Source organism: Carettochelys insculpta, chromosome 5 (assembly GCF_033958435.1).
Source record: "Carettochelys insculpta isolate YL-2023 chromosome 5, ASM3395843v1, whole genome shotgun sequence".
NCBI classification, from domain to species: domain Eukaryota; kingdom Metazoa; phylum Chordata; order Testudines; family Carettochelyidae; genus Carettochelys; species Carettochelys insculpta.
In genome coordinates this window covers 100,413,261-100,439,449 of record NC_134141.1, presented here as the reverse complement: position 1 = coordinate 100,439,449, position 26,189 = coordinate 100,413,261, and the positions used below count along the sequence as shown (strand labels likewise).

The following is a 26,189-nucleotide window of genomic DNA, read 5'->3' as shown; positions in this document are numbered from 1 at the left end:
ACACTTTACTCTGCTCGTCCCTTTAAAGCCTCTCCAGATTTATCGTGTCTCCCCTTCTCCCCTCGCCCTCCTTGTCTCAAATGAAATCGGGGATCTAAATGACCTAACATTTCTAATTACTACCATGAGTCATTGACTGAATCACGCGTCGGACTTCAAAGCAAAGGGGGCTGTTATAGGGACTGCTAAGTTTTCCCCATAAAACCTGTCTGAATGCGGGTTTCTCAACAATTAACAGCCCCCCCCCCATGATGTATTAAGTTTTTATACTTTAAAAAGGGATCAGGGAGTGGCACTGGTCTTGATTAAGGACAGACAGTCCCTGCACAAGATATTAAACTGTGCATCAACACTATAATTATAACTAGTATCAAGTGCAAGATGAGGAAACATAATTAAATAAGAGAACAGATTAGAGGGCAACTGACATTACAGTGTGTGGAAACAAAGTGGGGTATGCTGTGCATAAGCGTGGAACTTGTCGCAAACAGGCATGGTCAAAGGGAAAAAAACTGCCGATAAATAGAATGCAATGGAAAAACAGCCTCTGCCATTATACTGTGCATTTGGAATCAATCTTATCTGGAACAGCAGAAAATACAAAAAAGACAAATAGTTTTAAAATTAGATTGATTCCTTTGGTAGGGCTTTTTAGTTTATTAAGTTCACGTAGAACATTAGAAATTGTTTTCTCAAATTATGGTGTTTACACATTTGCAAAAGAGCGGGCTCTGAAATTTATGTGCTCAGATTTTGTGGGTGACATTTAAACAGCCTTTAAAATGGAAGCATTTAATGCTAGAATCAATATGTTTTATGGTGTTGTTCATGTTACTTCAGAATAGTTATTCTTCATATTTTCACTGTGGTAAAGACTTCCGACATTTTTTTGGGCTTAATTTGATTTAGGAGTTATTTTTGTAAGTAGTAATCTTAAAGACAAAAGAAAAAAAAACATTTATTCTATAATGAACGGCTGACAACTTAAAAGGCTACAATATAAATTTCAGTTTTCTAGTTCACAGTTTTATATCTTGTTGTCCACTGTGCCCGGAAGACATGGTATAGGGTTTCTGAAGGATCTGTGTTTCAGCCAGAAGTTCAGCTGATGCTGAAAGTGTAAAATGACAAGTAATTAAAATACACATCTGTTAAATTGTACATTTGATGAAACCATCATCTTATAACTCTTTGTGCTAAAAATGTTATAAAATGCAAGAAGAAAAAAATATTATTGGAAGCTCAAAAAACTTTACTTAAAATATCTGTAAAGCCTCAGCTGAATTTTCTGCTTATTGGGAGAAATTCTACTAAAACTGATTTGTAACTTCTGCTGGATTCCCTGAATCAAAAATAAAATAAGAATTGCTACGTTAGAAGTTTCATATTAAATCTGGTTCTGGCAGGTGCAATACTTAGTGCAGTACTTAAAACCACTACAACAGATAGAGTCTTTTTCTATACTGTGTGATGACAGGGAGGGCATTTACAAAACAGAGCCCAAATGAAAAGCTGACATAGCTTTTTAGATTATATCTCATTCCTTTTTCTACTTTCTGTATAGCCTTTCTTTTATAGCACAGTTGAATCCCTAAATACCCCACTACTTTGTATTGTTAGGTCACCTCTTAGGTTAGCCTGAGAAAGCCTGAGAAAAGTTCCACAGGAAAGATGCACTATTTAACGGAATTCAATCTGTCCCAATAGATTTGAATCACTAACATAAATGTATGAATGTAGATTATATCTCTGTAATGAGGCCTGAATCATTCTCAGTTACTTCAAAGGACTGAAATTCAACCTTCCTTTTTAGCAGCAACAATCAGACCTTAATGGGTTCCTTTATTAATTGTTCCACTGCTAAGTTTGAAAAGGAACTAACTTCAGTACAGGTCTTATGCTACAAGTGGTTAGAAGTGGTACCTACTACCTCTCATACTGTTTCTTTTCTTGCCTCGAAGTTCTTTACAATTTTCACATATCTTATTTTGCGGCCTTCTTATAAATGTCCATTAACACTGATTGACTCATTCACATCGAAACAAAGCAATCTCCCCTTTCAAAAATGTATGAAAAAAGTAGAAGACATTTTTCGGGGCGTTGTTTCAGCAGATGAACTTTCCCAAGAATGTTGGGGGAAATGAAATACATACAGGAATACAGTTGAAAATGTACATAACAATCTACTAGCTTCAGAGGGCTGTATTGTATTATTTTCTTTTGATCGGTAGAGATCTGTTTTACAATAAGAATTGCAAATGTTTCTGGAGCTAGACAAAATTTCATTCTTGAATTGCAAGAGTATCTCAAGATGGACAGAGTAGGCTTGCTGACTTTCGACTTCCCTCAAGCTATTATCTTTATTTGGTGTTATAAATAACTTCTGTGTCTTTAAGTTTGCAACGTGGTTGTCATCATCTCAGTTCCAAGGTATTAGACAAGGTGGGTGAGATAATGTCTTTACTGAACCCACTTCTGTTGCTGGAAAGGATAAGCTTTCAAGCTCCACCCTGCTCTTCTTTAGGTAACCCTGAAAGGTTGTTTTAGGTAGGGAACTTGTTTGATGAAGAGCTCTGTGGAGTTTGCTAGCTTGTCTTTTTCACCACCAGAAGCTGATATAATAACAGATATTACTTCACCCACCTTGTCTTTCTTTAGGTGGTATTTTAGTCATCTCACTCTGGATACTGCCAGCTGCCTGTGCAGACTTTGGATGGCTTGATAGTAATCATGATCTTTTGCTGTGGTATAATTAGAGATGTGTGGTGACTTTATAACCATTGGATCCAACCCTGTTCCCATTTTAGTTGAGAGGAATTTTGCCAACTACTGCAGTGAGACCAGATTTGGACCAATGATGGCATTATTAGAGTGCCTGCTAGAAATGATACAGAGAATTCCATATGACAGTGATGAAGCAAAAATGCAGTCCATAGGACAAATGCAGGCTGCAGAGTTCTGCAATAGGGCATACAATCAATTGTTCAAAAGAGGTCTGACAGGTAGAATCTACAAGTCCCAGCAGGCAATACAAGTTGAACCTCTCTAGTCTGGCACGCTCAATCAGCACGTGATTGGTGCTGGCATCTGGCACCTGATCAGTGCTAAACAAGAGAATTTGCAGAACCAAAGGAAGTCAATATTGTCTAAGCAACATCACCAACACTTCCACTGCTTGCTGGACTCTTAGAGGACATTTAGGGGTAAATTAACAACAGAGAACACTGAGAGCCAGGACTGGTAGCTGTCAACAAACTTTATAGGACTGTGAGAAACCAGGACACACCCAGGATAAGTGGACATCTGGCTAACTGAATCTACATATGTTGCCAGATGAGAGAGTACTGGATTGGAGAGGTTCAACCTGTACTCTGTTTTACAGAGTCACAGAGTCACAGAATCATAGGGCTGGAAGGGACCTCAGGAGGTCATCTAGTCCAGCCCCCTGCTTCAAGCAGGATCAACCCTCACTAAGTCATCCCAGTCAGGACCTTGTCAAGCCGGGGCTTAAAAACCTTGAGGGATGGAGAATCCACCACCTCTCTAGGCAACGCATCCCAACGCTTCACCACCCTCCTGGTGAAGTAGTTTTTCCTAATATCTAACCTACGCCTCTCCGTCTCCAACTTCAGACCATTACTCCTTGTTCTGCCATCTGACACCACTGAGAACAGCTTCTCACCCTCCTCTTAAAGCTCCCCTTCAGGAAGTTGAAGGCTGATATTAAATCACCTCTAAGTCTTCTCTTCTGTAAACTAAACAAGCCCAAATCCCTCAGCCTATCCTCATAGGTCTTGTGCTCCAGACCCTTAATCATTTTTTTTTGCCCTCTGCTGAACCTGCTCCAGCACATCCACATCCTTTTTATACTGGGGGGCCCAAAACTGAACATAATATTCAAGATGTGGCCTCACCAGTGCTGAATAGAGGGGAATAATTACTTCTCTAGATCTGCTTGAAATGCTCCTCCTAATGCACCCCAGTATGCCGTTAGCCTTCTTAGCTACAAGAGCACACTGTTTACTCATATCCAGCCTTTCATCCACCATAACCCCTAGGTCCGTTTCCATCTTACTGCTGCTGAGCCCATCGGTCCCCAGCCTGTAACAATGCTTGAGATTCTTCTGCCCCTGGTGCAGGACTCTACACTTCTCCTTGTTGAACTGCATCAGATTTCTTTTGGCCCAATCCTCCAGTTTATCCAGGTCACTCTGGATTCTCTCTCTACCCTACAATGTATCTACCTCTCCTGCTAGGTAAGTACAAGTTAGTGATGTCCCTCTGGAAAACTACTTGAGCAAAAGCAGACATGAGCTTGTGCGCACACATCACCTCTAGATTGTACTGAAGTGTCCAGAACTGAAAGTAGCTGCTCTTTTATTCAAGTAACTTGTTGGGTACTTTTTCCACCTCTGCTTTTTGGGCAATGTGAAGCTGGTCAGTCAGGCAGAGCATTGAATGCCAGAATCTTTATATCTTTATGAGAGAGGATACAGTCTCATAAACAAAGACAGATTTGATCTGTGGCATTTTATGCAAATAAAATTAAGGTTTGTGACAGGGCACCATGATGGTCTTCTTATGAGTAATCTGTAATATAACAAAAATTCTCTCTGTCCTCTTCTGTACAGCTGAAGAGCTTTACAAAGGTGAGCAAACATTCTGGTTTCCATTTTCCATATAGTGTTCCAAATGAGTTGTGTGGTTGACTGGTCAGTTTGGAACTCTGCTGTTTGTAACTCTGAGGTTCTACTGTTTAAGTGACTTGCTCATGTTCACATAGGGTGAAACTCATTCCTATGCATAAGGCTACCACAATGTACCCACCCTTTAAGACCCACTTAATTAGGTTTAAAGTGGTATCTAGACCTGGGACACAGGCTCTCTACACATTTATGAATTTAATCCACAGTAAGAGGAAGAGATAAAGGAAAAAACTAGATATTTTCATTTCTAGACCTAGTTTCAATCCAATAGACTGTCCTTGCTCATTGCCATATACATTGCCTAGTGCAATATGGATGACTGCATGGATAATATTATCTTCTGTAACACTTGAGTAATACTTGAGTTGTTGTGGACTCTCAAAATCTTCAAATGGGTAACTGACACAATTCCTTGTATACAAACATGGACTATGTGAAGAGTTTTAATAGAGTTCAGCTTGTGTGTGTTTGCCTTCATCTTCCAAAAAAAAAAAAAAAGAGAGAGAACATGAATTTCTAATTCAGTCATGAAAACACAGGCAAAGAGCAAGACTGAAACAAACAAAACTGAGTCAGTCCAGGCCTGTCTCTGGCCTAGATCCATGGTGTGGTATTGTAATTGTGAGATTCATGGTTGATCAACAGGAAGGAATGAACCTGCAACCTTATGGCTTTAGCCCCTGTGCTCTACCACATGAGCTATAAATAGGGTGACCATATTACCCAATGGCAAATATGGGACACTGGCCTCCAGGGATGGCAGGCTGCTGTTCCATGTCACGACTCCTCAGCTATGGGGGGCAGCTGTCCCACAGTGAGGCACCAGGAGTGGGGGCTCTTCAGCCTCCTGATGAGGGGGAGTGGAGGATGGGGGCTCCACAAGCTCCCAGCAGGGGTGCGCAAGGGAATGAAGAGCCTGTCCCATGGCAGAGCTCACCAGAAGTGGGGGGCTGCCTTCGTGGGATGCCAGGGAATGGGGCAGCTGCCCAGCAGAGGAGCTCCCTGGCAGTGGGGGGGCTGCTGCCTGGAGACACCTGGAGACTCACAAATTATGGGACAATCATCCCATTTTCTTAAAAAAGTCGGTACACCTGTGAGACAGCTTAAATAAGGGACTGTCTGGGTAAGAATGGGACGGATGGTCATGCCAGCTGTAAGCCAACTGACTCTCAGCTAAGGCTGTGGAGCAGAGACTTCTCTCTCCCTTGTCAGTGGTCTCAGTGCCTCTGGGGTTACATAATGAAAACACAGAACATTAAAGGGAGACTGTCAATTTAAAAATCACAAAGAACAGGCAGTCCTGTAGCACTCTCAAGAGTAAAAGATTTATTTATTTATTAGGTAATGAACTTTCAATGGTAAGATCACTCTTACCCATGAGAGTTTGTTACCTAATAAGTAAATTCATTACTTTTTAAGGTGCTACAGGACTGTTTGTTTTTGTGATAGATATTAGGTACAGTTGTATTACTAGCAGCGTCTTAGATGGATAAAACAGAAAGAATTTCAAAAATCCAGAATTCTCTTTGCAATTCACTCAGCAAGGATAATGAAAACAGATGATTCATGTTTCCTTTTATTTCTACTCAGCCCTCTGGTCCAGTGATGATCCTACTGGTAGAGACCTGCATGAGTACAAAATTGGTATCTGTTTCTGCATCTGAAAAAAAATGATGCACAGATATATGCATCCACATCCGTGTTTGTGGATATCCACAGCTATAAAGTGGGTATCTGCATATTTGCAGTGTTCTAGATACAAAATTTATATCCACATATGCGAAAGTGAGCTGCGGGTATCCACAGTTGTGGATACTTGTGGTTATAAAGTGGATATCTGCGGATCTGAAGGGTGCTACCTCCTGGAGTCAGTAGTAAAACTCCCATTCATATCAGTGGGAGTAGCATTTGGCCAGGTGGCAATTTTGCTTTTGAGTTCTCACACATTAGCAGAGTGCTGCAATGTGGGAGTTGCATAAACTGCAAGGGAATGTTTAAATTCAAACAAAAACTGTTTCAATGAAATGAACAATAGTTTCTTTTAAACAGTTCTGTGAGATTAGATTTTGTAAATGCTCTCTCCATTCCTCCATTTTTAGCTGAGAGCCCTTATAGTACTATCAGGTATTTCAGGCACTGATAGTAGGCTCTGATTTTAAATCATCGTCCATTAATATTGGGTCATCTTCCATACAGTGAAGATTACTAGATCCACAGATCTTGTGAATTTGCAATGAGAGCTCTCCAAAATGAATATGGTTTGGACAGAAAGTGTAACAGACTTCTTTGCTGCTGTCTAAGATAGAAGCAAGTTTAGAAGGTCAAATCTTCCAATATGCATGAAAACTGCTATTGATGGCATCTGTGTGTACGTACATAAAAGGTAATAAAACTCAAAAAGTGTGAATAAATATTGTTTTAGAGGGATTTGGGAAGGCGAGTGGAGAATAAGTCCTGGGATCCTCTTATATAATCACTATCTGACTTGTAACAGAGAGAAAGCCATGCTAGTGTATATACCATCAAAACAAAAAAGTAGTAAAGTAGCACTTTAAAGACTAACAAAATAATTTATTAGGTGAGCTTTCGTGGGACAGACCCACTTCTTCAGACCATAGCCATACCACAACAGACTCAATATTGAAGGCATAGAGAACCAAAAACTGTAATCAAGGTTGACAAATCAGAAAAAAAATTATCAAGGTGAGCAAATCAGAGGGCAGAGGGGCATACATGGCTTAATCTAATTCTTGACTTGCCCCCCCCCAGCTCTCTGATTTGCTCACCTTGAAGAAGTGGATCTGTCCCACAAAAGCTCACCTAATAAATTATTTTGTTAGTCTTTAAAGTGCTACTTTACTGTTTTCTTGTTTTGATAGTATCTGAATTGTGTTAATTGTTTTATCCATGTTTTTAAAGGGGCAAATAGAAAATATACCACTTAAAGTGGTGTGACCTTGTGGACAATGCCCTGAACTGGGAGGACACTTGAGTTCTATACCTGTCTCTGTTACTAGATGACTTTGGGCAAGTGACTTCACCTCTCTGTTCCTCAATTTCCCTGTCTGTAAAATGGGGATAATGATACTGACCTCTCTTGAAACCGCTTTGAGCTCTGATAAGCCCCTGAGAGCCAGGGATAATGATGATTGTTATTAATGATATTGAGCAAAATGCCACTTATCCTACTCTTGAAGCCAAGGGGACATGTGTAGTTAAAGCTACCTGGATTTGGTACATCCTGTAGATATGTGAAATGCCCCAAAATTTCTGGTGTAAAAAAAAATCAATATCTGGATTGTTACAAACCATAAAAATAGTTTTTCAAATGGGGCAGACAAAATAGTGTTAAACTCCATAAGCATTATTCCTTCCAGACTCCAAGAGCTAGAGTATGCAGTAGAATAAATCTGAGGAGCCAAAGGTCAAGAATTTCCCTCAGCTGGTCTCTAAGTAACAGCCACAATCTGTGTTGCCAGCTGTAGCAGACCAGCAACTGACAGGCCGTGATCCTTGTGGGGCCAAACATCACAGGATCTGTGATAGTCTAGGGAGGGCCTGATTAGTATTGCTAGGTTCCCTGTAAGCTGAGCACTTAGGTGGTCATCCAGGACAGAGTCAGGTGCCACCCAGCTGATTGACAAAGCACACACAGCTCCTCACAGTGGGCTACATATCTTTCTGTTGGTGATGCACATCTGCACATCCCTTGCTTCACATAACAAAATTTATTCCTCCCAGAGATGGAAAAAATTAGAGGGAACACTGCCAGGTATGCTATTTAAGTCAGGATGGGACACCAAGAAGCTATCTGTGCAATTAAATGGATCTTAAGCTTGCAGCTTTGACACGCCCGGCTGCTATGACTGCACCTTGGCTTTGGTTCATGATTTCCAATTTTGTCTCTGGCCCTACCCTATAAGGCCTGACTGGCTCCACCTTCCAGGCCTGACTTCCAAACCTTGGCTGTGACTTTAGAATTGCTTAAATAAAATGTGAGAGGTGTGCACATGGCAGCATTTTGTGGCACACTAGTGAACATGGTAAAGGGGCTGTCACTCCGTTTTTCAGCCTTTTGCTTTACTCATGCCACAAAATCCATTATGTAACAATACCGTAATAATTACTGGACCTCTGTGTTATGTTTGGTGTGTTTCTTTGTCAAAAATGTGTTAGCTATGATGCTTGGACTCTACACATAAAGCAGCTGATTTAAAAGGTTGTTAATTCTTCAAAAGATGATACAAATAATTATGGTATTTTCCCAGTGCATGGTTATGTTATATCTGGTAAAGAAATATTAAAAACTTTATAAAATAGCTTGTGTGTGCCACATAGAGAAGATACTCATGTTTCATAAATAATACTATTTCAAAAAAGGAACTGAGTAGGAAAATCACCCTACTGGTGTTCAGGGGTACAGACTGCAGGACAGACACCCAAACCCCTAATTACAGTCCAATGAATACATGTGCATGGATTGAACACAGACCAAGTTTTGTAATATGTATTTGTATGTCCACATCCAGATCTGTATATTCCAGTCTGCAAAATCTGCATTAGAGGACACACTCTGCACCAAGTTCTACCACACTTAGAAACCATATTTTCCTTCCTCTCTGCATATCAACCACCCTTGAATATAGTCCATTGAAGTCTTCCACTAAAATTAGCAAATCATAGAGTCATAGAATGCTTGGACTGGAAGGGATCTTGAGAGGTCATCGTGTCCAGCCCCCTGCCCTCATGGCAGGACCAAGTACTGTCTAGACCATCCCTGATAGACACTTATCTAACCTGTTCTTAAATATCTCCAGAGATGGAGATTCCACAACCTCCCATGGCAATTTATTCCAGTGTTTGACCACACTGACAGTTAGGAACTTTTTCCTAATGTCCAACCTAAGCCTCCCTTGCAGCAGTTTAAGCCCATTGCTTCTTGTTCTATCCTCAGAGGCCAAGAGGAACACATTTTCTCCCTCCTCTTTATGACACCATTTTAGATACCTGAAAACCGCTATCATGTCCCCCTTCAATCTTCTTTTTTCCAAACTAAATAAGCCCAGTTCTTTCAGCCTTTCTTAATAAGTCATGTTCTCTAGACCTTTGATTATTCTTGTTGCTCTTTTCTGGACCCTTTCCAATTTCTCCACATCTTTCTTGAAATGCGGCACCCAGAACTGGACAGAAATGGAAGCGAAATTGACAGACCCTGGACAGGATGAATAGAAGAGACCAGTATCGGCTCTGCAAGATGCTCCTTTCTGTCACCTAATCCCATCTATGCCCATCCACTACAAGTCTGCAGAGCTTGGGATCTGAGGGTCTAGATATACATGTTAGTAGGGGTGATGGCTGCACCTTGTGGCATCATCTGCATGCATGTACACACATGCACACACATTTCCCCACAATATCTAATGCTGATTGTCTCAGATACTGAGACTTTTGTGTGAATTCCTACTCTCTCCATGGATAACTCAAGATCTATGGAATTTTCTCCCAGATCTTGGGATACCCACTGGATTGGGTGGGCGGCCTTACTCCCAAGCGTTCCGAGAAAACAGACCCATCAAATGGAACACTGTGATGGAAATTCTGTATCATGAAAATGATGGAGGTTCCTGGTCCCTGTGCAAGTTTTTCCTTATCCTTCAGTGGATAAAATCATGTTCTTTACTTTGAATCCAACATACAGTGAGCTGAGCTTACTCCATGATATAGGATATAGCTGAAGCAAAGAGCTTAGCAAGATTAAAAATATGAGTAAATTGTTACATGACTGTGAAAAGTACATATTGTTTGACAAGCTTTGACACCAATAAAGTCCTGGCACCTGAAGGGTGCTGACCATCTACAATTTCCTTTGAACCTGGTCCAGATCCATGTGCACAGAGATGACAGAGCCTGACCAGACCAGCACTGTGGGTAGGCTCTGTGCCTGTTGAGTCCTACTGAAATTCCAGGTAGGAGTCCATTCTAGGAAGTGCTTGTGGAGCTGTCTGAAATAGAACCGAGAGGTGGGAACAGCAGCTGCACACAGTTGGCTCACCACAAACAACTGGGGTAGCTGGTCCAGCTCCCTCTTTGTTCATTCACAACTGCAGGGGCAGCTCACACATGCCTGCCACAAAAAAAGCATTGTGTAGTAGTAAATGGGACTACACATGCGAGTATGCATTACTCTGCATGAGTAAGGGTTGCAGAATTGAGTCCTGTGTTAACTGGAAAATGTATAAAATAATAGGTAAGCAATGGACAGATCCAAGTTTAATGTGCACCTATATCCTGATCAGATACAGTACCAGGGATGCTTTCACATTGGTTTCAGTGGGTGCAGGATCAGGCCCTTAAAGAGATTCTATGGTCTTTAAAGGAGATGGAACAGAGTATGCTTTTGATGCATTAAATTCTACTGGGATGTGTATAAAATTGCTGGGCTGTGCTGAACTCTTCCCATTTGAGTCAATCTTTTCACAGGTGTAGAATACATGTATATCACACCAGGGCTACGTCTACACGTGCACCCAACTTCGAAATAGCTTATTTCGATGTTGCGACATCGAAATAGGCTATTTCGATGAATAACGTCTACACGTCCTCCAGGGCTGGCAACGTCGATGTTCAACTTCGACGTTGCTCAGCCCAACATCGAAATAGGCACAGCGAGGGAACGTCTACACGCCAAAGTAGCACACATCGAAATAAGGGAGCCAGGCACAGCTGCAGACAGGGTCACGGGGCGGACTCAACAGCAAGTCGCTCCCTTAAAGGGCCCCTCCCAGACACACTTTCATTAAACAGTGCAAGATACACAGAGCCAACAACTAGTTGCAGACCCTGTATATGCAGCACGGACCCCCAGCTGCAGCAGCAGCAGCCAGAAGCCCTGGGCTAAGGGCTGCTGCCCACGGTGACCACAGAGCCCCGCAAGGGCTGGAGAGAGAGTATCTCTCAACCCCCCAGCTGATGGCCGCCATGGAGGACTCCGCTATTTCGATGTTGCGGGACGCGGATCGTCTACACGTCCCTACTTCGATGTTGAACGTCGAAGTAGGGCGCTATTCCCATCCCCTCATGGGGTTAGCGACTTCGACGTCTCGCCGCCTAACGTCGATTTCAACTTCGAAATAGCGCCCAACACGTGTAGACGTGACGGGCGCTATTTCGAAGTTACTGCCACTACTTCGAAGTAGCGTGCACGTGTAGACGCAGCCCTGATATAGTTGGAAGGATACTGGCATCCCAGGTCAGCACCAAGGTTTTGTGGAGTCTACTTAGGCATGTTTTCTGTTTTGGGGTACTCTCTTCAAAATATTTAACTTAGAAAACCATGACTAAGGCCCTACTTAATTCATGATAGTATGGAAACTGAAAACCTTGCAATAACAAGAAGTCCTGTGGCACCTCATAGACTAACAAATATTTTGGAGTATAAGCTTTCATGGGCAAAGACTAACGGGAAACACTAACCTCTCTAACTCTTGCAATATTAGGTTTCCACCACAGTTTTGTCAGCTGAGCAGCTGACAGCAGGAACCCCGCCATATACAGTCAGCCAGGCTCTCACTGTGAGTCGTTGGTGGCTGATAGTGGGGGCCAAGCTGTCTGCACCATGCATAAACAACTGTAAATTATTATTTTAATAATTCCCTTAAAGAACAAAGTTGAAGCAAAATATCTGGTTTTAAAAGGAATTAGCAAGCATAACATAATACTAGAGCTTTTATATTGCTCCCCAATATTTTCTTAAACAAATAGATCTTCTCTGGCTTTTCCAAATTTCTGCAATTAATAAAGGTCTATTATTACTTTTCCATGATTTTCCATGTATTGTCCACAACTCAGCCACAGTTATTGACAATCATCCCATGATTGAAGTAGGGTCTTAGTCATAACTGAAGTACAACCACTCAAATATAACCAATCTTCTTTTTATATTAGTTTGTATTTATATTTTGATAGCGTCCCGAGGCTCTGATCAGTCCCCTACTGTGCAATGTGCTGTACAGACACTGAGCTACTCATGGTTCCTGCTTCAGAGAGAGCAGATAGTTTAACTATGATCTTTCATTAAGCCATTTCTGTTCTTCTAGAACAGTGGTTCTTAACCTGGGGTGAGAGACATGCCAGATTCTTTTAGAAAATAAATCATCAAAAACACAAATTTAGCACAGGCACATAAATACAACTGCTTTGTTTCATCAAACCAATGTATTTATTAACATTATAAATTTCAACAATTACTGTAATATACAAACAAAAACTTTATTTTCAAGTTTCTAAGCTAACTGTAGTGAAATTATCTTGCTACAAAATACAGTGTACCACCACATGAGTTCTGTCTACACGTGCACGCTACTTCGAAGTACCGGCACTAACTTCGAAATAGCGCCCGTCGCAGCTACACGCGTCGGGCGCTATTTCGAAGTTAACTTCGACGTTAGGCGGCGAGACGTCGAAGTTGCTAACCCCATGAGGAGATAGGAATAGCGCCCTACTTCAACGTTCAACGTCGAAGTAGGGACAGTGTAGACGATCCGCGTCCCGCAATGTCGAAATTGCCGGGTCCTCCATGGCGGCCATCAGCTGGGGGGTTGAGAGACGCTCTCTCCAGCCCCTCAGCTCACTGGTGGCCGCGTGGAGCGGCCCCTTAAAGGTCCCCTCCCCCTCCCTGCCTCTGCAGGAAGCTGAGGCAATGTGCAGGCTGCAGCCTGCACACGCGGCTAGCCTGCACAACCCTCAGCCACCCACCCAGTGGCGATGGCTAGCCAGGAGCCCCCCCAGCGCCCCCAGGGGACCCCCCCCAAGGGGAGCCAGGGCAGCCAGCCCAGCCAGAGGGCCAGCCAGTCTGGGAAGCGGCAGCGGGGCCCCTCCTGGACGGAGGCCGAGATGCGGGACCTGCTGGGGCTCTGGAGCGAGGAGGAGGTGCTCCAGGTAATGGGGAGCAAGAGGCGGAACGTGGATGCGTTCACTCGGCTGGCCGATGGCCTGGCTGCCCGGGGTCACCCTGCCCGCACTCCTGATCATGTGAGGAGTAAGGTGAAGGAGCTCCGGGACCATCGCTCCAGGGCAGCCCCTCGTCCAAGGAACGACCGGCCCCACGGAGGGCTAGACGGTGGACCCCACGCCTACTACCGCCGACGGCGATGGACCCCCAGCTGCTGGCCATCCTCCGCCGGCAGCTGGAGGTCTTGGAGCAGCACCTCCAGCTGCAGGAGCGGGCGCTGGTCTGGCGCCAGGAGGCATGGGGGGCCTATATGCAGACATTTAACCGGCTCGTCGACTACCTGGCCCCCCATGCCGCGCTGGCCGACCCATCGCCCGCCCTGCCCGCTCCTGCAGCCCCAGCACCAGCTGCTCCGCCCATCGCCGGCCCGTCCGCCGTCGCCCCACCACCCACCTGCGAGGGCCAGAGCGCCGAGGGACCCCTGGAGCCACCTGAGACTTGCCGGCCCCGATACCTTCCGGTCCAGCCCACTCCCACCCAGCCACGGACCAGACTGCAGGCGCGGCGGGGCTCCCAGCCGGGCACGCCCAGTGCCGGGCTATAGGGGCGAGGGGCCCGGGACGTGGCCCCCCCCTTGTATATAGTTGGACCCTCTTGTTTTGGTGCCCCCGTTTGCCCCGTCCCCCCCATGTAAATAGTTCTCCCCTTTCTCCTCCCTGGTTTTCTTTTTATTATGTATGCCACACAGTTGTTTCTTTGGATTGTTTTATTTTTGTACATATTGCTTTGGTTGAACGTTTGTACTTAGTTTTCTGTTTGTGGTTGACATATTTATTTACACCCCGAAAAAAAGGTTCGGCCAGAAAAAAAAAAAATTACGTTCAGCCACAAGTTCTTGCTGTCATTTGTCCAGGACAAGTGCGGGGGGGGGCGGTGGGGTGCTCCATGGTGTGGGCGTTGGGGCAGGAGTGTGGGGGAGGAAGGGGCGGGCAGTAGGGGGCCTGGGCAGAGTTCACCCCACAGCCTGTTGGTCGAAGTGGGCCCGCAGGGCCTCCCGGACCTGGGTCCCTTCGGGGTCCACCTGCCGACTGGGGGCAGCAGGTGGCTGCACGTGTGCCTTGCCGGCCTCCGCAGCCCAGCCCTGCAGAAAGGTCTCCCCCTTGCTCTCCACAAGGTTGTGCAGGGCGCAGCAGGCACCCACAATCTGGGGGATGTTGTTGGGGCCCGCATACAGGCGGGTCAGGAGACATCTCCAGCATCCCTTGAGGCGGCCAAATGAGCACTCCACCACCTGGCGCGCACGGTTCAGGCGCTCGTTGAAGCGCTCCTGGCTAGCGGAGAGATGGCCCGTGTAGGGGTGCATGAGCCACGGCCGGAGGGGGTATGCCGCATCTGCGATGACGCAGAAGGGCATGGTGGTGTCCCCCAGAGGGATCTCCCGCTGGGGGATGTAGGTCCACGCCTCCAGCCGGCGGCACAGGCCCGAGTTCCGAAAAACCCGGGCGTCATGGGTGCTGCCAGGCCAGCCCACGTAAATGTCCTGGAAACATCCCCGGCTGTCCACCAAGGCCTGCAGGATGACAGAATGGTAGCCCTTCCGATTGAGGTATCGTCCTCCACTGTGATGCTGGGCGCGGATGGGGATGTGAGTCCCATCCAGAGCCCCGAAGCAGTTGGGGAAGCCCAGGGTGGCAAAGACGGCGACCGTGGCATCTGGGTGCCCCAGCCTCACGAGCCTGTGCAGGAGCATGGCATTGATGGCACGCATGACCTGCAGAGAAAGCACATGGGACAGCCCCAATGAGGGGTGAGCAGGGTGTGAGTGGCCCTGCCCTGCCCTGCCCTGCCCTGCCCTGCTCTGGCCCCCCTGCTCTGCCCTGGCCTGCCCTGCCCTGGCCTGCCCTGCTCTGCCCTGCCCTGCCCTGGCCCCCCTGCCCTGCTCTGGCCCCCCTGCCCTGCCCTGGCCTGCCCTGGCCCCCCTGCCCTGCCCTGGCCCCCCTGCCCTGCTCTGGCCCCCCTGCCCTGCCCTGGCCTCCCCCTGTGGGTTCTCTTACCTCCATGAAGACAGCCCCGACGGTGGCCTTTCTGACACCAAACTGCTGCCCCACGGATCGGTAGCTGTCCGGAGTGGCCAGCTTCCAGACAGCGATGCCGACCCGTTTCTCCACAGGGAGGGCACGCCGCATGGCAGTGTCCCGGTGCCTGAGTGCGCGGGTGAGCCACTGGCACAGCTCCAGGAATGTCTGCCGGCTCATCCTGAAGTTCCTGAGCCAGTGGTCGTCGTCCCACTCCCCAAGCACCAGCCACTCCCACCAGTCGGTGCTGGTGGGGTAGCTCCACAGCTGCTGGCATGTGAGGCGGGGGGTGGAGCGGGGTGCTCCAGGGGTAGGGGTTGAGCCCTGCTGCCCTGGGGGCATCTCCTCCCCTGGGGCAAGGAGGTACTCAGCTGCCTCCCACATGGCATGGGCCAGGGCAAGCCCTGCTCCTGCCGGGAGGGCTGGGTGGACCTCTAGCTGCTGCTGCTGCTGCTGCTGGGGGTCCATGACTGCGGCGCCCGGGGTCTGTGTGCCTATGGCTCCTCAGACCGCGTGCTGTGCAGGCTGAGTGTATGTGGGAGGGGCCCTTTAAGGGAGCGGCTAGCTGTTGCCCCGGAAGCGCTAGTCCGCCCGTTGACCCTGTCTGCAGCTGTGCCTGGCATCCCTATTTCGATGTGTGCTACTTTGACATGTAGATGTTCCCTCGCTGCGCCTATTTTGATGTTGGGCTGAGCAACGTCGAAGTTGAACATCGACGTTGCCGGCCCTGGAGGACGTGTAGACGCTATTCATCGAAATAGGCTATTTCGATGTCGCAACATCGAAATAAGCTACTTCGATGTAGGCTTCACGTGTAGACGTAGCCATGGTGGGGTATTTCTTGATGCATGCACAGATGATGATGTGGCAGGGCAGCAGCTTTGTTTGAATTCAGTTAGCTGCTAACAGCACATCAGTTACAATTTACTTCCACAGCAAAACCCCACAACATCTCTGGGCAGTACTTGCAAATTTTTATTAGAGAGGTAGCTGTGTTAGTCTGTATCTTCAAACACAACAAGAAGTCCTGTGGCACCTTATAGACAAACAGATATTTTGGAGCGTAAGCTTTCGTGGGCAAAGACCTGCTTCGTCAGATGCATCTGACACATCTGACAAAGCAGGTCTTTGTCCGCGAAAGCTTATGCTCCAAAATATCTGTTAGTCTATAAGGTGCCACAGAACTTCTTGTTGTCTTTGCATATTTTTGTATGCCTACTGCACTATTATTTGGGGCAAGTAGTAATGCAAAGCTATTTTACAAATATTTAATATGCATTTAAAAGTGTATATGCCCCCATCTCCATTTTTGATTTTTGATAAGGCGTGCGAGAACATATTTTGAGAAGCAAAGGGGTGCCGGCTGCAGTAAAGGTTAAGAACCACTGGTCTTGAAGTTATATCCCAGTTGTGAGTTAGTCACAGCTCATTAAATGTAAGTTAAAATGACTTCTCAGAAATTCAATTTAATCACAATTTATGTTTATTAGTGAATTGTTTAGGTTTCTGTTAAGATCAAAATACATAAGCAAAGAATAATGACATGGTATCCTCTTTCTAAGATTACATAAAATGTATACAAAATGTTAAAGATTTAGGGAATTCTCTGAAGTGAAGTCAGCCATCCTGCTAGCCTTAAAGACATAATTTTTCTTCATAGTGCATAGCGAACAACTGGCTACAGAGATCCACGTTACTAAAATTTTTATCCACATTGCAATTCACTTATGAAAATTATCTCTAAATGCAAAAATTTCCTAAATTTGATATTGCCTTTATCCAATTGCAAAAGAGGGAAGATGCATGCCAAAAATAACCCGTGTTGCCTCTTGCATGTTAAAAATTGACAAATTATCTTCCCTCAATATACACTAAATATTATGAAAACACTGCAGGTGTTTTCCCAACCTCCACTATGCAGCTCAAGGGTGCATAACCCTTTAAGTTAGCAGAGTCTGCCCACACAAGCGGCAAATCTGACCATAACAAAACACTTGAGACCTATTCATACAATGCAGGTTAATTCTGATGATTACCCAGAAATCAGGAGGAACAGCTTGCGTCCAAACAGGCATGCCTCAGGAGAAAAGAGAAACCAAAATCTGTTTCCTTTTTCCTGCCTGCTCTTATGATTGTGCTCAGCAGTGTTATATTTTATCCCATTATTTTCATTATAAAGGGTTGATCCTTCCAAATCTAACTGCCCTTAGTTGTTCTACTCCCGCAAGGACTCACTTGGGTAAGGGTTAGTAGGTTTTGGCCCTTTATGTTTCATGCATCTGAATAGTCAAAGGTAATAGATCTGTGACAGGGTGTGTTCCCTGCATTGGCTCTGAAATGATAAATGTACCCCCCCCACCATCTCCACCACCTCCACCACAAGAGCCCAATTAAACTACCTGGCTATGCTTGGAGTGACAGCCAGGCTTAACTGAGGATGAAGCCCAGCTGGACAGGAGCTGGGTGGTTAGTTTAAAAAGAGGAAACATAGCTCAGTAAGTGGTGACACTTTGTAGTTGTTTGCTGCGATTGGAGACGAGAGAGAGCAGAGCAGGAGGATAAAGGACTCCCAAGGGAGAGTCTAAGTGCTGGAAGTCTCATGTAAGAAGAGAAAGCTGGTAGAGGGGATATGGACCAGGCTCTGGTGGGAAGTCCTGACAAAAAGACAGAAACTGGACTTCCAAGGAGAGACCCCTGAGAAGTGTAAGGTCAAGCTGAAGAGGGCTGGAAGTGAGTTTTTGTTTACACTTCTTATGCTGTAGGTTTTGTTAGGGAATCTGAGTGGTGGGCAATGAGGGAACTGTAAGTACCTTTAATCTAGAGTAATGAGAAAGAAAGTCTGAGAGGCTCAACAGGAAGAAGCTTAGGGGGAGAGGCCCAAGTAGCTGTGTTGACCAGACCACTTGGCTGCTGGTTATACAAGTTGGGGGAAGTCTCTGAGAAGGGGATAGATCCAATGGGGAGGCCCTGAGATATAAACATAAGGATGGGGTTGGAGACCTGATACAAAGCTTCAGACACTGACTTGGTCACTGAATCATGGCCTGGCTGCAGGCTGAGGGCCAGAGTTGAAAGGAAGTGACAGGAAGTGAGCTGTTATGTCACATCCAGGCTAAGGCGGTAGTTCACTGATCAGTCTATCCCTTCACAAGGACTTTAAAATATGAATAACAAGTAGCAACCTTTCCATTCACTCCTACTACTCACAGCCTTAGACTACTAACTTGTAAAGAGTATACTTTGAAAGCCTGCTAATAGCATTTTGGGGGTGTCACACCAGGGGAGTTATATGTAAGACACAGCATGTAATTGTCCCATTTTACATGAGACTGGTGAGCTCTCAGCAGGCATACCAACTCCAGTTCTAGTTGCCACTCTTTAGGAAAGATGTGGACAAGTTGGAGGGACTCCAGAGAAGAGTAACAAACATGCTTAAAAGTTTAGAAAACCTGATCTATGAAAAAAGGATTAAAAAAAAAATGTTTGGACTTAAGAAAAAAAGACTGAAATGGGGCAGGGGATTATAATAGTCATTAAATATGTTATGGAGTATTACAAAGAGGATGGTGATTAATTATACTACATGTCCACTGAAGTTATAACAAGAAGTAATGTGTTAATTACCAGGAAGAGAAATTTGGGCCAGATATTAAGGAAAACTTTCTAACTGTAAGGGTAGTGAAGCTCTGAAATAGGGTTGTAAAGGAGGCTGTGGAATTGGCATCATTGGAGGCTGTTAAGAATCGGCTTGCCAAACACTAGCTCGGGATGGTCTAGGTTTATTTGACCATTTCTCAGCGCCAGAGGCTGGACTGGATGACTGTTTAAGATCCCTACATTTATATGGTTCTATTAATTTTATAGGGGATGCTGGGATAGGAGTCTGATTTTTCTGAGATGCCAAAAACTTGTATATTACCAGCGGGGCAGCTGTGTTAGTGTGTATCCACAAAAATAACAGAAAGTGCCGTGGCACCTTATAGACTAACACAGGTTTTTGGAGCATAAGCTTTCATGGGCAAAGACCCACTTCATCAGATACCTGTTGCAGATGCAAGACTTTTACAGCTGTTAAATGACTGAACTTGTAAAAGCCTTGAATTCAACACAAAAGAACTTCTCTGTATGTAATGAAATCAAATTTGAATGCTGTATCCTATCAATTCTACAATTTCAAAAATGTTTTAAGTATCAATAGCCAGAACTTCTTTGATCTGGGGGGAAATCTGGAAAACTGGAAATTGGGTATTTGATTTAAAGGGCCCAGGAACATATGGAACCCTTGCCATCTGATTAACACAGCTTCATGTATTTCTTCAATTGTCTTTAGGTCAAATGGGAAGAAGGGGGCAATTACCCCAGACCTGGCAATGCTAAAGGATTCAGGGCTCCTGGCTGCTGCCGCTGGGCCATTTAAATTGCCACCAGAACTCTGCATGTTGCACTCTAGGAAGTGCTGAGGCTACCTGGGGGAAGCTAACCCCAGACCTGTTTTTCTGCTTGGGGCCCTGCCCCTTCTGGGGGAGCAGAGATGCCCCCCCCACTTTTCCCAGGGGCCCAGCGAGTCTGTCAGCCCAGTGCGGATGCTTGGTTGGCAGGGAGGGAAGTTTGCAGATCGGGGGGATTCGGGTATGGTGGAGCAGAGAATGGGAGTATGCATAGCTCCTGCTAAGAGGAAGATTAGGGGACACTGTATTTGGAGGGAACGATGGGGTAGTGAAAGTGATTGTAGGAAATGTAGGCATGAACTGTAGTCAAGATAATTTGGTAAATTCTTCTAATTATGAAGAATGTTGTTGACTGTAACCTGACAAACCAGCACCTTTTTATGAATCAGGTGCCTCTAATCTACTCAAAAATATTGCACGTTACTAGAACATGTCTTAATTCTGCAAGGTGCTGAGCCCTATGACCCTGACTCATTTCTATTCATTCTCCTGATTACACTTGAATGTATTGACACCCTAAATGCTTTTTCTTTGTGCTTTATGGGACATAAGTCATTATGGTATGTGAGAAGGAGAAAATATGGGGGAAGAGGTGTGTCCGTAACCCTGGTGTGATGGATAGGAGGTGAATAGGGGACCCTGGTATGGAGACAGTATGTATTTAAGTTTAATCACATTAAAAGTGCTAATAACGCAATTCAAGTTAAACATGTGCTTAAGTATTTTGCTAGAGTAGGGCATGATACTCTGATCAGGTGCACTGATGATAAGGAATCAAGGTTTTCCATTGGCTTTTTTAAAGAGCTCCTCATTTGTTTCTGTCATGGAAATGCAGACACGTGGAGAGAGAATTAGATTTTTTTGGAGATTAAAAAAATAGTGAAGCTATTGGAGGCAAAGAATACTGCTATATGGCAAATTTTCAAAATGAAGAAAAAAGTGTTGCTGGAGATACTACAAGGAATAGTGCTAATACAGACATTGTTCTATACACAAGCAAACAACCCAGGTGATTGATATGGCTAGATTTGCTGTTGACCAAAATTTGGTGGGGGTTACTGGGAAATCTAGAGAGATGTAACAGATATGTAAGTGGGCAAATAAAAGACAACATAGTACAAATTAAAGTATATTGGGAGGGGAAATTTGAAACTACTGGATTTTGAATTCCTTGTAAACATCCCTGAAAATGATCTAGGTGTAACTATAGAATGACCAGTGGAGACACCTGCTCATCTTGTAATGAAGGTAAAAAAATTAAAGAAGATGTTAGGGAATGTTAAAAAGAAAGAATAGGGAATAAAAAGAGAGCTGTTATAGAGTAACATGATTTCTATGTGCTTACCTTGGACAATGACTTCAGCTGAAGTCACACTCTCAAGAAGAGATGACAGACCTGGAAATCTAGAGCAGGGGTCAGCAACCCCTGGCATGGGTGCTAGGAATGACTTACAAGTTGATTTTCATTGCCACGCGAGGCAGGAGCTCAGCTGAACCCTCCATCACCATGCAGCTGGGAGCTGTGAATTAACAAAAGACCAGCTAATGCTACCAAACACCATCTAAACGGTAAAGATCTGCATCTTAATGTATTTATTAATGAAGCTGTTGTAAGAAAGTCTGTAAGTGACTTTAAAAAGTATCACCAGCACTCGGGCCATATAAAAAAGTCAAAAGGTCAAATTTCCGCACTCCACCTTGCAAAAATTGCTGACCTCTGGTCTAGGGGATGATAAAACAATATCAGAAACTCACTGGATCCAAGCACGTGTAAGAGAAGGCAAGCTTTGCCACCAAAAGATTTAACAGATGAGGACTATTTACTTGTGAAGAATATACATAAAAGAATATAACAGGTGCGTGTACAAAATAACCTCTCTCATTATTTATCTGTTGCTTGTATCTTACCCTATTCATACCTCATGTCCCCAGGATGTAAGAATGAAGCCTGAGCCAGCCAAAGAACCACTGCCATGGTGCTTTGTGCCTTAGGCACTATGGGCAGGGAAGCCAAAGCTGAAGCTCGAGGGTTTCAGCTCCAGGAAGGGGGTCTGTAACCTGAGCCATACCATCCAGGGCTGAAGCCTTTGGGTTTTGGCATTGGCCCTGGGCAGTGGAACTTGGGTTTCAGCCCTAGGCCCCAGCAAGTCTAAGCCAAGCCCTGCAACCCACTTTGGGATCCCAACCCTCAGTCTGACAATGGCTGGACTAAGGCTAAAAAGACAGACAACAAGAAAGGAGATGGTATTTGGTGTAAAAAAACCTGATCCAGGAATTGGGAGGAATTTTAAAATCCATTTCTGAGTTCATGAGTGGCTCATACCTATTTTTGCCCAACCCCCTAAGTTCCTGCACCCTGCCTAGGCCAGAAACCGGAGCTATGGTAATAGCTGCCTCAGGAATTTAGGCTGCACCTGTGGGGAGCACTAGCCCCTCCACCTGTCCGGGGCTGGTGCATCCCAGAGGGTGGAGACAGTCTGGGGGCTGCTCTTGGGGAAGGTGATGTGGGGCCCCCAGAATAGCCCCCATCCTGTGTCCCCACCCTCTGGGATGCACCACTGTAGGACAGGTGGAAGTCTGGGGTCCCCCATAGCAGCCCAGGCTCTCAGTCTTGCTTTGGCTTTCAGCCTAACCACAAGGCAGGGCCTCTTTTATGTTTCTCTCACCCCCGCTGACTTCCATGAAGGTTCTGGTTCTCTAGATATGCACCACATACCACTGCCATAAATGAGGGTGGGGAAGATCACTATCAGATACATGATACTTTTAAAAGTGCTCATCTAGGTAGTGGCTGGAAGAAAGTGCCAAGAGGGAAGAGAGTGGACTAGAGTTGCGTGAACCCAATTATAGAGAAGCTTCAGGGGAGGGAGACCTCTGTTGCCCTTGAGTCCTAAGAAAAAGGCCAAAAAGTATTTCTTGTGCTGTAAATAGACTGCTGCCTGGGAATTGTTGCAGAAATAGTGGAGGGAACTTAAAATAAAAGGACATGCTGAAAGCATAAGCACTGGTGTCTCTGCAGTTTCTGCAGGTAAATGTGGGAAAGGAGCCATGCTTGTAACAAGCTCTTGGAATCTTTCATTTCAGGTGATAAACTCCCTTATGAGTTTTGTCTGTCAGCATCATCCTTCCATTCTAACTTAGTTATTGTCAACTCAGTGATTTCCTTCCAGCTTGCCAATGGAGACAGACATTTTGTGTTTGGATTGTTTCAGTAATTAACTTTGCTATAACTATAAACTTTGTAATACAGTATGGGGAGAGAACTCTTCTCCGAGAATTGGAAGAAAGGTGTGACCAGTAAATTAACAAAGAGGCAGCCAGCTGGCGTGTGATACCTGGCAAGGAATAAAATTACTTTCAGCCCCTGGCAAAGTGTTCCGCAGTATACTGATGAACTGAATCAAACTGGTCATAGACAGAAAAACCTGTGGAGGTACAAGTGGGTTTGAGACCAAAAGGATCATGTATATGACACATCTTTTTATTCTGAGACATTTGATTGAGAAAGCACTCACCTACCAGAAAGAATAATCTTGAACTTCATAGATTTCACCAACGGTTTCAACTACATCAACTATGAAAAATCTTGCATCAGTTAGGGCTTCCTAGCAAGATGGTATCATTGGCAATTGCTATCAGAAGGCTCAAAACAGTGCTTATCTTCTCCTCATACTTTGTTGCCCAGTGCAGCACTCTGGGAGCTGACCTTGTCTGTGAAGACAAAGGCAAAAAAAAGTGAAGACTTCAGCTTTATCCACATCATCTGTCACTACCCCACTCCCCACCATTCTATTATGAACCCACAGTTTCCCTGACCATCTTATTGGTTTCTATAGGTATGTTAGCATTCTTATTACCTTTGATATCAAGAGGAGCATGCTCCCTGGTTGGTTTTGCAAGCACTTGTTTTTCCAGGAAGTTGTCCCCAACACTCTCCAAAAATTTCCCTTGTACTGTCTGTGCACTGTTGTGTTGCTCTCCCAGCAGATGTCAGGGTGATTGAAGTTCTCCATGAGAATCAAGACCTGTGATTGGGAATCTTATGTTGTCCAAAGAAAGCCTTGCCTGTCTCCTGGGTTTGGTGGTTCTATAGCAGATGACCATTATGATATCACCATTGTTGCTCTCACCTCTAAACATAACCAAAGATTCTCAATGCGTTTAGCTCCAGTTTCATAGATAGTGAGACCACATCTCCCTGTCCGAAATATAGGACAGAGATATGGGGGGAGGGGTGGCTCCTCTTGGCTCCACCAAGCCCTAGGTAGCCAGGAAGGAGGGCGCCCCCGCCCCTGAGCCCCGGGGAAGCAGCAGCTGCTGGCCCTCTCCCCACCATAGCCTCTGGGAAGTGGCAGCCACTGGCACCACCCCCCCAGGTCCCCGGGAAGCAGCAGCCACTTGCCCTCCCCTCTGGAGCCCCAAGGAAGTGGCAGCCACATGCCCTCCCTATTGGAGCCCTGGGGAAGCTGCACAGGAGCAGCAGCTGAGTGCTTTCTTGCCAGCAGCTGCTGGCAGAAAAGGTCAGAGGGTGAGGTGAGGGTCCAAATACAGGAAAATTAGGCCTTTTTAAAAAATAAGTAGGGACACCTTTTTGGCATCCCAAATACAGGACGGATGGTCACCTTATTAATAGAGGACCCCTGAGCAATCCTGCAGCTGTGTTTCACACAGTGCAACTCCTCTACATGTTCCACTCAGCCTGGCTTTCCTGAACAGTTTATACCCACCCATGACATTGCCCCAGTCATGTGAGTTACCCCATCAAATCTCTGTTAGTCCAATCACAGCATAGTTTCTTGACTGTGCTGGGACATCTTCCTGCTTGTTTCCCAGATTTCTTGCATTAATGTACAAACACCTGAGGGAACTAGGAATTTGCCCTATTTTCTCGGTATGAATCAGGCGATCTCCCCAGTATTCCACTTCCCCATTTACCTCAGGGCTTAGGTCGCCATTCCCCAGTAAACCTAGTTTAATTAACATAAAGATGTTGTGAAGTGAAGTGAAACTATTGGATTACAGTTAAGATGCTTAGCTATTTTCATTGTTTGTATAAAGATACATTTTGTTTGATTTTTTTTTTTGGAGGGGGAATCTTCTAACTATACAGAAAACCCTATGAATTAGCATATCTTTTATTTTTAAGAGACGCATTCAAAATGAAGTGATATCTATCTTTTCCTGTTTAATTTGTTTCACAGCAAATTAACTTTTAGCTACAAAGAAAAGGAAAGTAGTTTACATGTATTTTATCTCATGAAGACACGTTTTGCTCCCTTTAGATTAAACTGGCAGAATCAATTAATATTTGAAAAAAATCCATAATTTATTAAACATTGTATAAATAAGGACTGAAATTTCTACAGGATTCTGGATTAGTCAACATACTCCTTTCTCCATTTGTAAGAGAAGAAGGAAACTAAAGTAAATTTTGTGTTGTGATTCCAAATTTATTCACATGCTCTTTCCTTTAGAAAGAAAGTAATAGAACTTCTAATGTTTGATATTTTTTCCTTAAAGCTGTCTGAAAAACATGGAGGTTTTACCAGACTCTTAGAACCTTGTTCAAAAATATGAGATGTTTGAAAAATTTTGAAAAACCGTATTTTTTCTACTTCAAAGAAGGCTAGAAATGCTGAAGCCATTCCAAAGGGCCAAGACAAAGCCAACATGCGGTCTGCCTTGGTTTAAATTTTATGGCATAAAATAAATAATTAGTAGTCTTAGAAACAGACAGCATTGCCACAAAAAACAATTAGTAGTTTAACATCCTTTTTGTATGTTTACTGCCTGATCCCAACATATCTTGTAGTACTGCTGCCATCTTAGGTTCCAGTCCTGCAACAACATGTGCACATGATTAGGTTTATAGACTGCAGATAGACCCATTGAAATGAATGGATCTCCTCTCTGGGCTTTGTCCAAACTTCACTGAAATCAATGGAAAGACCCCCCGTAACTCCAGTGGACTATGGATTAGGCTCACAGGGTATAAACAAGCATATATATG

The 26,189-nt window shown here is 44.8% G+C and overlaps 1 long non-coding RNA gene across 1 annotated transcript; it reads right to left on the bottom strand.

Moving 5' to 3' along the window:
- Positions 1-976: 976 nt before the first annotated feature.
- Positions 977-24,076, bottom strand: LOC142013209 (uncharacterized). The gene is made up of 4 exons (XR_012645582.1): positions 24,037-24,076; positions 23,699-23,890; positions 21,525-21,699; positions 977-1,111 (listed from the first exon to the last, which is right to left on the bottom strand). It is a non-coding gene; the product is annotated as an uncharacterized LOC142013209 (long non-coding RNA).
- Positions 24,077-26,189: the final 2,113 nt, after the last annotated feature.